This window comes from Ambystoma mexicanum, chromosome 11 (assembly GCF_040938575.1).
Source record: "Ambystoma mexicanum isolate Mex_15411 chromosome 11, UKY_AmexF1_1, whole genome shotgun sequence".
Lineage (NCBI taxonomy): Eukaryota > Metazoa > Chordata > Amphibia > Caudata > Ambystomatidae > Ambystoma > Ambystoma mexicanum.
In genome coordinates, this window is record NC_090934.1 from 987,105,797 (window position 1) to 987,118,856 (window position 13,060).

The window sequence follows — 13,060 nt, forward strand, 5'->3', positions numbered from 1 at the left end:
ATTCCGAATGTGTTTGCCTGGGTGGAACAAACTCCAGTTGAGTGAGAAACTGAACAAATATTCATTATTCATTGGAAGTTAGTGAAATATACATCAATGGTTTATAGTGACATTGTCGAATTGCATAATCTCGAATGGATAAATGCCGAAAAAATGTGGCCGAAAAAAAAAAAAAAAGTCTGTCATTTTTTTTTAATTTTCTGTTCGAAATGGGGGGTTCCCCCCGAACCCTTCCCCCCCCTTTTTTAACCCTTTTTTTAACACACGAAAGCAAAAAAAACATGTAAATTAAAAAAATAACATTGACTTTTTTTTTGGGCCAAATCTTTTCTACATTTTTGTCATTCGAAATTATGGATTCGACATATTAACTGGACACCTACATCAATGATTTGGGCACCTGTTATTTTATAAAAACCTGTCACCTGAAACGTGAAAGTGGAATCATGGATTTTAGCCAAGTCACACATGCCATCTCGTACCCAACGCTGGAAGTTCACCTCCAGGTCAGAACCACACCAGAAAGGCATTGTGTGTTTGCAAATTAGCCCAAATACAGCTTTTTGCTCCAGGAAGCAGTCTTTGTTTTACAGGGCAGTGCTAACTTATGGACAGCTTAACAACCCAAGACACACATTTCTCAAGGCTGCCAGACAACTAAATACCTGGTTTCACCCTTATTAAGGGTCGCAAGTGCAGTAACCTTTTGCCAAGTGCTGCCGTTCTTGTTGGGGGATTCCCTTTTCGTTTTCTATGAGATTTACACGAGCTGCCCAATCTCGATATGGCTGGCACCCACGTTCAGCGGCATTGAACCGCTTACTCTGCTCATGAGCTGAGCGTGTGTTTATATACATATATATGATATGAAAAAACTTTAGTTAAGAGAGATTTTAGGTAAGCTGATATATTGCAACAAACCCCTTTTAAATTGAGCGGGTGTGGGAAGTGATGAAACGCTTAACTCGGCATCCCCTTTTCATAGATGTACCTCATGATGTAATTTTTTTATGTCATTGTGATTCTCTTCTACGATATCATGTATGTGCTCATGGGCTTTGGGGGGGGGCAAGTTAAACTGGTCCTCACTTTCCACACATGCTAAATTTAGTTGGTTTTGGTGCGTTAAATCAGCTCACCTCTGTCCATGTTTTAGCATGGCCTATCAGCTGATTTTAACTCTCTCATTACTAAAGTCTGTTAACTGAATTTCAAGGCTTTTGTTATACTACTGTTTTTTCAGGGGCCCACTAGCCATGTCCTTCAAAAAGTGGCCAGTGGCCAATGTCCATGTCGCGCCAATGATTTTAAAATAGGGAAGGGCACTGGCCATGGCCTTTCAGCCAAAGTCCCATAACCTGCTAGGGCCCTCGGGATCCACTGATCTTCAGCCATTCCCAGTGGGCCACAAGCCATGGCCAATGTTGTCAGGCTTCACTGGCCACAGCTGTGTCCACTGTACTAAACTATCCATAGCTGTGCCCATTGTACATGTTGCACCAATTCTCCCCAAAGATCCATTGCCTCGTGCCTAGTAAATGTGATCTATGCCGGTATGAAACACTGACCTAGTAATTTCTTTCCCCTCATTCTATTCCCACAGTAATGATGACATAATATGTTGAATCTTGCAATAATGTATCATTTACATAGTGCCACGGTAATGGGAAGCCACTAGAAAAATAAGTCTTTCCAATCCTCACTGGCACTCACTGTGTGCCCCCCTACCCTTTTCTTGGTTCTGTAAGGAACTCATGGTGGCAACAAGTAAGACAGACACAAGTTATCACAGTTCAAGGGTGTTTATTGAACAATGAATGCAGGGTGGAAAAGCGCCTAATCTAAACCTAAATCTAAGATGGGAGTAAGCGTCGAACATCAAAAGAAAAAAAAAAGGCAGTCCTAGTGGCGTTGAGTCAAATAAAAAGGCCTATACTAAGAAACCTATTGCCAAACCTTACAACTAATACACAAAGGCTGTGGGACAGTTTTCAAGAAAAGAAAGAAGTGTTTTCAAATAATATGTCAGGCGGTGGTAGCCTGGGTCTCCCTTCCCCACATTATGAGCACGGGGTAAAGTGGGATCTTGGAGCACAGTACTTTCTCGAGCTTCCCAGCCCGAGATGACAGTTTGTTTCAGCTATCAGGGCCGTCGATGGCCAAGTCTCGTTTCTCTTGAAAGTCTCTTGCCTTCGAGGACCTGCTGTATTCAAATAATCAAACAAACAAAAGTTCCTTCAACAACTGAAAGTTTGTATCTTTGTTTTACTTCGGGTGAGTATTCTTCATTCTTGGGTCCCCCTCTTCTGGGCGCTGACCCCTCTTGATTCTTTCAGCCTCTCTCCTATGGCTCTTCTGCTTTCCGCAAAGCTTAATGTCCTTTTTTTTAACAGTTCAACGTGGATATCCCTCTACCGGGTTCATTCTTGTCAACACACGGTTTCCTGGGACTCTGGACTTTGCCCCTCTTTACTGGCATCCCTCGTTCGGGCCGATAAAGAATAGGCTATGGACCCTCGTTTTTGGTTACGGGGGGCCTGGCTCATGAGGGTATAGTAGCGATATAGGAGAGAGTATGAGTCCAAGCTACCTCACCCTTAGGGCGCTATGATAAGTGTTGACACACACCAGCGAGAAGTTTCATGTAGCATAATTAGACTACACTAAAAGGAGCACACAGAGTTAAAACGAAATTTATTCTAAAATAACAAGTAAAAAATGGTGACAGCATGCATAATACCAACAAAATAGTGTATGGACACACATTACAGTTCATGTTTGTATAACAGAATTTATTACACAGCATAGTTTATGAGCCATGGATTAATAACCTAGCCCATCTCTTGACAGTCCTCTTTTTTGAGATGGGAAGGAAGATGTTTTGGAAGAGAAAGTTGGAGGTAGAGCGGTCACAAGCCCCAGAAAGCCTTGTGGACAATGAATCTTGAAGTTGACCCTTGCTGTCACTGGGAGTCAGTAAAGAGATTTCAGAGCTGGAGAGATAGGATCCCTGGGCTTGAGGCCAAGGACAAGTCTTGCAGCCCTATTCTAGATAAGTTGTAATGGTCAAAGAGAAGAGGCAGCAAGATTTTGAAAGAGTTTGTTGCAATAGTCCAGCCTAGAGAGGACCAGAGCTCTGGAGACAGTGAGCTTCTGGGGGAAAGTGAGAAAAGGAAGAATATATCTGAGGAGTTACAGCTGATAGAGATGTGAGGAGAGAGGGAGAGGGTGGAGTCCAAGATGACACCAAGGTTCTTAGCCTCACAGGAAGGAGCAGGAAGAGGACCCAGAGTGGCCAGCCAAAGAGAGAGGATAGGAGGGAGAGGGTGTCCCAATGAGGAGGATCTCAGTCTTACAGGCATTAAGGCAGAGATCATTGGCAGCACACCATTCCTGAATAGCGGGCAGACAGTGAGAGACGAAGCAGAGGTGGCTGAGGGGAGCCTGAAAGAGAGCGGAGTGTCATCCGAATAACATTGAAAATTGGAGCAGAAACTAGCAATGCGGTGGGCAAGAGGTGCAAGGTAGTGGTTGAAGAGCCAGGGATAGAGGTTAGACCCCTGCGGAACACCACGAGTAGAGAGAGGGATAGAAGAGAGGAAAGACCCCAATTGGACCTGAGACGCTAGGTCGGTGAGAAAGGAGGTCAACCAGGCCAGGGCCTGATCAGTAATACCAAGGTTGTCACAGAGTCGATTGAGCAGGATGGCATGGTTGATCGTGTCAAAAGCAGAGGATAAGTTGAGGAGAATGAGGACAGAAGGGAGATTAGAGTCAAGATTGGAGAGCAAGTCTTCACGGGTGTTCAGGAGAGCAGTTTCCGTGCTTCTGGCAGCTCTGAAGCCAGACTGGTGGTCATGGAGTCAACCAACAGATTCAGAAGGTCGATTAAGCTGGGAGATGGTCAGCTTTTGCAAGGGGTTGCCCCAGAAAGGAGTGATGGAGACTGGTCGATAGTTAGCCAGAGAGGAATGATCGGCTGAGGGTAATCTTAAGAAGGGGGTGCACAACATTACTTAAGGGGGAGGGAAAGTTCCAGTGGCAAATGAGTAATTGCAGAAATGGGCCAAGACTGGAGCAAGGGTGTTGATGTGATCCTTGATTGTTCTGGATGGGATGGGGAGAACCTGCTTTGATAAATCTCTCACAGATCTGACTCGTCAAGAAACATCGTCAGGGGTGAACAGAGGAAAGGAGGAGGAGAGATGGCCTCAGACAGGCCAGGAGTGGTAGAGGAGGAGGAGGAGGAAGAGGAAGAGAGGGTGGATAGGATGTCCTGAGTTTTAGTAGTGAAATGAGAGGCCAAGGCCGTGTAGAGGGCCTGAGAGAGAACAGGAGACGTAGAGACTGCAGCAGGATTGACAAGCTCCTTGCAGATTTTGAAAAGTTTGGTCAAGTTGTTAGATGCCGCAGTGATGCGGGCTTGGATGTAGGCTCTCTTCTTAGAGAGCACAGAGAGTCTGTACTGCCTTTGGAGCAGGCGGCAGGCCAGTTTGTCAGGGGGTGCACCCGATGTCCCCCACTTCCTCTCCGCCGCCCTACACTTGCGTTTAAGGGTGGCAAAGTCGAAATCGTACCAAGAGTTGCACTTGGATTTGGGCTTCAAGCAAATCCTCATGACAGGGGAAAGGACATCCAGAGTGTTAGATATAAAGAGATGTAGGTTAGAGAGGGTTGAGTCAGGGAGTGAGTCAGCCAAAGTGCAGGAGGAGGAGAGAAAGTAGCGGCGAAAGCCTCAATTGACACACACTTCATGGTTCGGATGACCGAGAAGGTAGGTGGCAGTGCTGGAGTTGGCTTGACCTGCGGGGAAGAGAGAGAGAGGTGGGAAGAAAGGAGAAAGTGATCACCCCAAGAGAGAGTTGTGGTGAGAGGGGTAGAGAAGGGGAGGTCTGAGGAGATCAGAACATCCAGGTTGTGCCCTGCAGAGTGAGTTGGGCCAGAGGTGGGGAGGAGGGGGGGGAGAGAGAGACCTGAAGGAGGGCTGGTAGCATACAGGTGGATGTTCAAGTCTCAGAGGAGGACAAGTTGAGAGGTAGAGCAAAGGAGCGAGAAGGAGAGGCCAGTCCACTCAGAGAGGAAGAGGGCGACCTGGCCAGGCGGCCTGTAGATAGTGGACACAGTGAGTGAGAGGCCAGGAGAGATAGAGAGCCTGCAGACCAGGCACTCAAAGGAGAAGTAGTGCTGCATTGGAATGATAGAAGTAGGGGTCAAGGCTACACCCCCAGTGGGATGGCTCTTTCTGGGTTCAGAGAGGATCTTGTAGCCATCGGGAAGGAAAGTGTCGAAACTCGTGACAGAGTTTGCCATGAACCAAGTCTCAGTGAGACCGAGTACATCCAAATCATGATCTTCCAGGATATGGCAGAGGTCAGAGGAGTGTTTGACAGCTGAACGAGAGTTGAGAGTAGCGATGTGGAGCAAGTTGCCACATTTGAAGGACTTCCGTGGAGTGGTATAGGCTAGAGGTAAACCCTGTGGAAGTGTTGCAGGTGCCTGAAGATGGGCAGAGAAGGAAGGAAGAGGAGGCAAGGTAGTCAGAGAGGGAGAAGAGAGCGCCAGATGGGTGGCACAGGAGGGTGGAAACAGGGTGGCCAGAGAAGCAGCAGGGGTGCCGAAGAGGTGGCAGAGGAAGGAGGTTGCAGGGGAACGAATAGCGGTATACATTCCAATAACGTAGCATGGCATAACATAACATAACAACATAAAACTATCGCGCAGGGATAAAAGAACATTTGATTTGAAGGCAAAACAGGAATACACAGCAGAAATGTTAATTCCGTCTTGTGCTCCTTTTTAGCCTTCAAATGGCTGTAAAATGAAATGGAGTGTAAATATGAGGTGTAAATGGCTAAGGCCTTTTTTATGCCACACATTTTCATTTGGAGGCTTCGAAAGGTATAGCTAAAGGTTTATTAAGCTTCCCATGATTCCCCTCTCCAATATACAGTTTCACAGGCAGAATACCCACCACGCTTCTTGGATTCACATCGCAGGGATACATTGCCAAGCACTTCACCTACCAGTAAGCATTTCCCACTTGCTTGCTTAGGGTGCATGTCAGGCTTAGATATTCTCACTGTCTAACCCTGGGCTTCCTTCCAGGGTAAGTAGTGATACCATCATCCAGCAGGTATTTCTTTCCCTTTGGTTAGGGTCTATGTCATGCTGTGAAATTGTCATCCAGCAAGAGGACTCCCTCCTGGGACCACGATTCCTTCTCCTCTTTGAACTGGTCTTCTCGGGAGCTTTAGATTCCACCTTCAGAGGGCTTTCAGTCTCACTCCTGTTCTGGTCTCTGCCAATGTCTGCGATATAGCCACCAACAGGCTTTAGAGGATCTATCCTAGTCTCTTCTTCACTAAGCTCTCCTCCTAAATCTGGGCTCTAGCAGTTTGAGATATTGCCCTAGGAAGGCTTATTCCATCAGCTCTTTTTCTCCACTCTTTGCTATCTGGTCAGTAACCAAGTTGTGTTTCTTACTGCAGCAAGAAACGTGTTTTCGTAGCCCCCTTGACTGAGGGGATTATCCAATGATATGTCTGATAGGTTAGTCGCTACATGCACTGTTTGTGATAGGCTAGACCACTTTTCCACTTGTCCCTGTCAGGTATTTTCCCTCTTTTAATGATTGTTTCCTGTTGTGCCCGATTGGTACCAGTCTCTTGGGAATAAGTTCAGAATCCAGGCTGGGTATTGTCAGGGGCGGACTTTAAAGTCTCGGCCGTCATTTTGAAGTCAGTTGGAAGCTGTAGTTCCTCTTTGCGGCTCCTCTGTACAATACCGGCCTCTCTGAACGCTCAGCAGCAGTTTGCTGTTTCTTGGGGAAATGCAGATCAATCTAGTTTCTGCCGATCATGAGCCTGTTTCCAAAGGTAACTGGTCCCATCTTCTGGCAGCGCAGTGTTTTATAGCAGAGTGGGAGCATTTTCTCTTTCCTGCTCATTATGAGGGTCCCTGGTGGCATCTCAAACAACTTGAGTGGGTGTGGGTGTTTGGGTGTTGGGTGTAAAAAAGTTTGTTAAAGGAATGTAATGGTTAAGTTGCACTATTAAAAACCTATGAAATTCATTGAAAAAACTTTGTTAAAGGGACGTTATGGATACAAGTAAAACCGAAACCCCCCAGAAATTTGCAAATTATGGTAAGCTAAGCAACCATATCTCGCACCAGCACCTTTCATTGCAGACTTTCTGGACCATGTCACGAGACCAAACGCGTGCACACGGCATGACAACGTGCTCGGGAATGCGTCCGCACTTCGTGAACGGGTCAGTGCTTTGTGAACAGTTTGCAGCTGCATTTTTCAGCTCATCTAGGAACTTTGAAGCTCGAAATGTACCCTTGCACAGCTCCTACACCAACCCAGATGAGGATAGCTTCAGCATCAATCAGTTGACATGAACTGAAGTCTGTCTGCCCAGCCAGAACTCTGCTCCTTCGTCTCCCAGCGCCCAAAGAGGAACTGCCTCCTACTCTGCCCCAAAACCCTTTTTAACAAACCCCTTTGTCAATTTAGAAAGACACCTCCCCTTGGCCAGATCATCCCACCACGAATCACACAATCAGCCTCTGTGTGTTTTCCTCATTGTACTAACTGCATTGCTGTAGAAAAATGAAACATTTTTCTCTTGTGCTTCCTGCTTCCAAAGAAAGCCATGTTTCAGCAGAACGGAACTTCACATTTTTCATTCTCCCCTTAGCTTAGTTCTTAGTCTTCGCCTCCTACTATGGGCTTCTCTATTTTTCATCTGGGTCTAGAGTCACTAATAAGTGAGTGGCTCTGGCGTGTTACCCAAGACTAAGATGGGTGTATAAAGAAAGAAGAGACGCTGCCCCAATTTAGAGGACAGAGATTGAGACAACCAATAGACTTTTGTTAGATGAATGTCTTTTTTAGATGAATGTTGAATCCTGACTAAAGCAGTCAGGGATAGTCCTGAAGAAAGCGGTTTACTACATGAATCCCGCTGAAACCGGTTGACTAACAAGATTGAGGGATATGTCCTGACCTCCGAGACAGGCTAATTTATGGCTAGCTCAGACAAATAACATCATTTTAGGAATCTGTCAAAAATAAGGTGACAAGAACAGATTTACTTTCAGGAGAACAAACATGTCTAACCTTCAAGGAAAATCATTGTTTTAATCAGTTCAGGTACTCCAGTTGATAAGACACACTGGGCCTCATTACGACCCGGGCGGTAAGGTATTACCGGTAAGGACACTAGTGCCGGTAATCCCTTACCGCCCAATTACGAGGTCCCTTTGCGGGTCCCTACCATAACGGCTGGGTTTACCAGCCATTAAGGAAGGAACCCGCAAAGGGACCTTGGAGGTAATTACGGTACAGCAATTTGCTGTGCCGTAATTACCGCCTTCCCCATTCCCATTGATCCCTATGGGGCAAGAATGGGAATGGGGAAGGGGAAGGGCCAATGGTGAATGGGGAATTACCGCCCCACCAACCTTGGAATGGGGCGGTAATTCCGCCATTCACCATGGCGGAATCTGGCGTCAACCATGGCGCTAATGGCGCCATGGTTAACGCCTGGGTCGTAATGAGGCCCACAATGTGGAAGTCATTAAAATATGAGAATTCTACTCCCACATGTGTGCACCTCCACAGTTTTTAGAAGTTAGCAAAAGTAGTGAGAGAGGGTAGGGCGAGTCTCATGATCTATCCCCTAATCTAGACAGGCAGCACACAGGCGCACAGTAGGAAGAGCATAGTTAGTCTCTTTACAGGGAGATTTAGGAAGACATAGGGCCTTTTAGATGCAGAAGTTATAAACAATCTATCTCAAATATTGTCCGTGTGTCTGTGTTGTGTTAAAAGTATTCAGTGCATCAGGCAGATTGTGCTTGCCCATAGACTTTAGTGGTATCATAACTCAGTTTCATTTATTCAGGAACTCTCTTTGTCAAGTTTAACCCCAAGGGATTTCAAAGTGGCAATAAAGTCATGCTGTTTCAAAGTGACTGAAGCAAAGCCGCTTTGCATGCCTCGCATCACTTGTTGATGTTCAGATGCAGGCTAGGAGCCAACTTCAGTTAATAGATCGACAAACACAGAACCCACCACATCTTGAGATTAGCCCTGGTGGTACTCAGTGAATAACTCCATGGGACCATGCTTCTTGGTTCCCCTTCTTATGGCCACGGGAAGTGGGGACAACTAGCGATGGCTTAGCAACCATCCCTACAGTCAGAGAGCTGGCAATCGAGGGACCTCCCAGGGACAGTTTAGAAGGCCACAGCCTAACTCATGATCCATAGTGATCAACAGAATATTACAGTGCTGGGCGAGAAGAGCCAGTCAGTGCAGCTGTTCAAACTAAGAAGAGTTGTCTCCACCAAGTTCTTAAGTGCCCCGTGAACTTGAGATTAGTGTCCCACAAACCGCCAGCTGGTCAGTATGATGAAAGGTAAGGTCTCAGGTCAGTGAAAAAGAAGCCATTCTTACTGTCAATGGGAAGGTGCAGTAGCACAGCCACAATCAACCCACACCAATGGAGCAATCCATTTTAGATTGCATAGAGGAAAAGGGGCTATACATATATCAGGGAGGCAGGTGGTTAGTGCATGTACCACACCGCCTGCTCCATCACAGAGCAAACAGACATGGAGATCACCCAGGGTCATCTGCCAGGACACGTTTACCATGCACATTGCTCCGACCAGCCTGTCAGTGACGTTGCAGGAATCAGGGCAACCCATAATAGCACAGCCAGTCAGCACCTGCACTTTGTGTGGGAAAACAGAACTTACAGCCAGAGTCAGCGAAACAAACACACCAGCTCAGCGTAATTGTACCCAGTTGCAGCGAGCCAGGCAGGTCTCGATCACGGGCAGGCTCCGCCTAGCGTACAGCCACTCTACTGCCACAAGGCAGTCATCGATGGAAGGCAGCTCCCACGGCTTACACAAGCTGAATGGAAGCCACCTAGAGCCACAGCAGGCCCACACACAGCAGCAGTTGGTCATGCTGAGCACAGGAAGGCGCTTGCTGGAGGAGCCCGGGAGGAAGAGCTCCATCATCACAGCTACAGGCCCTGGTGCAGGCTGCGAGTCTGTTTTCCGCTTATAAAGCATTTTGGTTTCCTGTGAGAAACACAGAATGAAGAACGAAGGTAATGGCAGCCTCCTGTATCACCTGGTACCATAATCTGCACCCTTTGCCAGGGTGTGAAAGTAAAATGGTCGATGCAGCTGAACAGCACCACTAATGCAATTTCTCAAAAAACAATATTTTATGTATAAACACATGAAATAAGCGTTCTAAGGGACCTAAAGCTCTGAAAGAGTGTTTTGCAGTCCAACACATGTCAGAGAGGTCTCGCTCTGGAAAACGAATTGAATGATATATAAACAAACTTAAAAACGAGTAAAGACTGGCTTCTTTTCTCGTGACCCTCCTTTTCTACTCCGCAGAAAAGCTGACCATGGTTCCAGTTTCACATCACAAAAAGTACATATTTATCAGGGTACGAATGCACTTAAGTTAAAGTTTACTCGTTAAAATGTTTTATATATACATTGCACAGCAGAGGGGAAAGAGCAGAGCCTTGTGAAAATGCAAACTATACGTGCAATGCTCTGGTTTCCATTCCAAGTGGGTTAATAATGCAAGAGATCCTTCAATAACTTGCGGCAGGACAAGGTGTGATGGGATTCAAAGCACGTTTAGATGCAAGAAGGCAGCAGAATGGAAATGGTCTTCGGTGATCTGAGGCAGGACAGCAATGTGGCAGAAAGTATGCACGAAAGTAAGGTTCGGGTTCTGCTTCTTTGAACAGAAATCGAGTAAACAGACTTGGATAAGTTTAGCGGAGTAGTTTAAATTGTAAAGTACATCTTTACTTGAGATTTAGCAAGTAGAAAGTGATCCAGCCACCTTTCTGGGCCACAGTTAAAATGTGTAATTTGAGCATTATGGAATCTAAGACCTCATTGAGATGTGTAAGAGAAGTGGGAACACTACATCATATTTTCCAAAAGTGTGAAAGAGTACGGTAATTTTCTAAAGAAGCCCAGTATTGAATCCAGAAATGTGGCTTTAAACCTTGAAGGTGCACGATCTCCACAGGAAACTTTGCTGCATATACAGGACAAAGGCTCATAATGCTTTGTTTATGTAACAGTGAATCTACAGAGAGGTTATGGCAGATAAGAAAATCAGGAAAATCTACCAGTTAAAAATTGGTTGCCAGGTATGTTGACAATTTTCATTGATTTATGAAAGATGGGTTTGATAGTTATATGATGCACTTGCATATGGTATTGGCCACTTTGCAGCCCATCAAGTCAAGAGGATGCAAAACTCAAAATAGGATACTTTGGTGATCAACTTGATCGAACAAAATGGCTGAAAGCCAGTTTGGTCCCCTCTATGAGAAAGGGTTGTCCAGAGGTATTATGTGGTTAGTAAAAGCTCCTCTGAATAGTACAATTATAAGGAATTCTGGGTAACATCCTGATTTTATGATCATGACTGTTCTAGGGCTGCCAATGCTGTTCACCAGTGGTTTTCCCACTGTGTTACCTTCAGCTCAACTTGGCTTGGCAGATTGAATTGCTTTTTGGTCCACCAACTGGATTTGTAGCTCAGGACTAATTTTCATAACTATGCAAGGCGCATGCTGGAATATGGTGCTTAACAAAACAACAATACATAAACCATGCATTGTTTAATTGGTTAAAATGCTGTGCATATATGGCTTCCAAAATATTATTAGAGCCTTGCAGATTCAAGCAGGGTCATACGAAAGATATATATCTATTAAGAAGGCCAAACAGGGGTAAATACATCTTTAATTAGATGAACTGTATGAATAACTCAATTATTACTATTATTTGCCTGCATCTTTCTTCTTTGCTCTTGTTTACCTTTATCCTTATGTGTATTATAGGTGTTAAAACAAGTTAGGATATCATGGACTGTTGTTGAGTAGATGAACGGCATTGTTTGATAAGTGATTCTTTTCAACATCTTTTTAATTTATGTTAAGAATGTGTTTGTATATGTCTGCTATGTATATTAACGTATCGAAGATGTGTTCTGTGAATTCAATAACATATTCATTAAAGAAAGCACTGTGAGAAAGCCAGTTCACATCCCTGTGGTGCTGCTCCTTACCTATGGAGATAAGAGTGATTTCCTTAGTATTACGCAGCATTAGATGTTTTGCATTACCCCTGGTGTTCAGTAAGGGGATTTAGCTCCCCTGGCTTTGGAAGGGGAATGGATCAATGTTAAGATAAAAATCTGTTGTCTTCAGTAGCAGGAGTAAAAATAAGCACAGCTCTAGGTATAAAGTCTCACAACAAGATGCCAACCTGATCGATTGGTTATGAGTAAAGGGCATTGTGCGGATCAGTCCGTACGTTGTAAATCTTTGGTGGAAAAGATATGCCGTTTTCAAAACTTCTCAAAAGAACTATTGAATGCATAAAGGATTTCTGAGCATATACAGGGAAGGCATAAAGCCTCCCTAAGCATGGACTGAGACTAATGAAGTATGAATTTGGACTGTATCTTTCTCTTTGGCATGCGTAATACATTTCCATAGGTCTTAAGAGAGATTGTGAGACGCATAAGACTATTGGGAGAATCTGAGTATCTTCATTTGGATTCCAGACACAGTTTTCTCTGAACAGCACACCATGGCCGTCATTACGACCCTGGCGCTAATGGGTTAACGGCGCTGTAAAAGGCTGTGGCGCCATTAACCCATTAGCGCCTTACTACGAGGTCCCTTTGCAGGACCAGACCTGAACGGCTGGTCTAGACCAGCTGTTAAAGTAGGGACCTGCAAAGGGACCTTGGTGCTAAGTACGGTACCGCAATTTGCGGTACCGTACTTAGTGTCTTCCTCAGTCCCATTGAGCCCTATGGGGCAAAAATGGGAATGGGGAAGGGCCAATGTTCAATGGGGAATTACCGCCCCGCCAACCTTGGAATGGGGTGGTAATTCCCCATTGAACATTGGCGGACTCATTACGATACAAGCACCAACCATGGTGCTAATAGCGCCATGGTTTAGCGCCAGTATCGTAA

General features: G+C 45.4%; 1 protein-coding gene across 10 annotated transcripts in view; it reads right to left on the reverse strand.

Annotated features, from left to right (window-relative positions):
- Positions 1-13,060, reverse strand: part of OSBPL5 (oxysterol binding protein like 5) — a 1,112,782-nt gene that overhangs the window by 797,708 nt on the left and 302,014 nt on the right. The gene's annotated exons all lie outside the window — the stretch shown is intronic.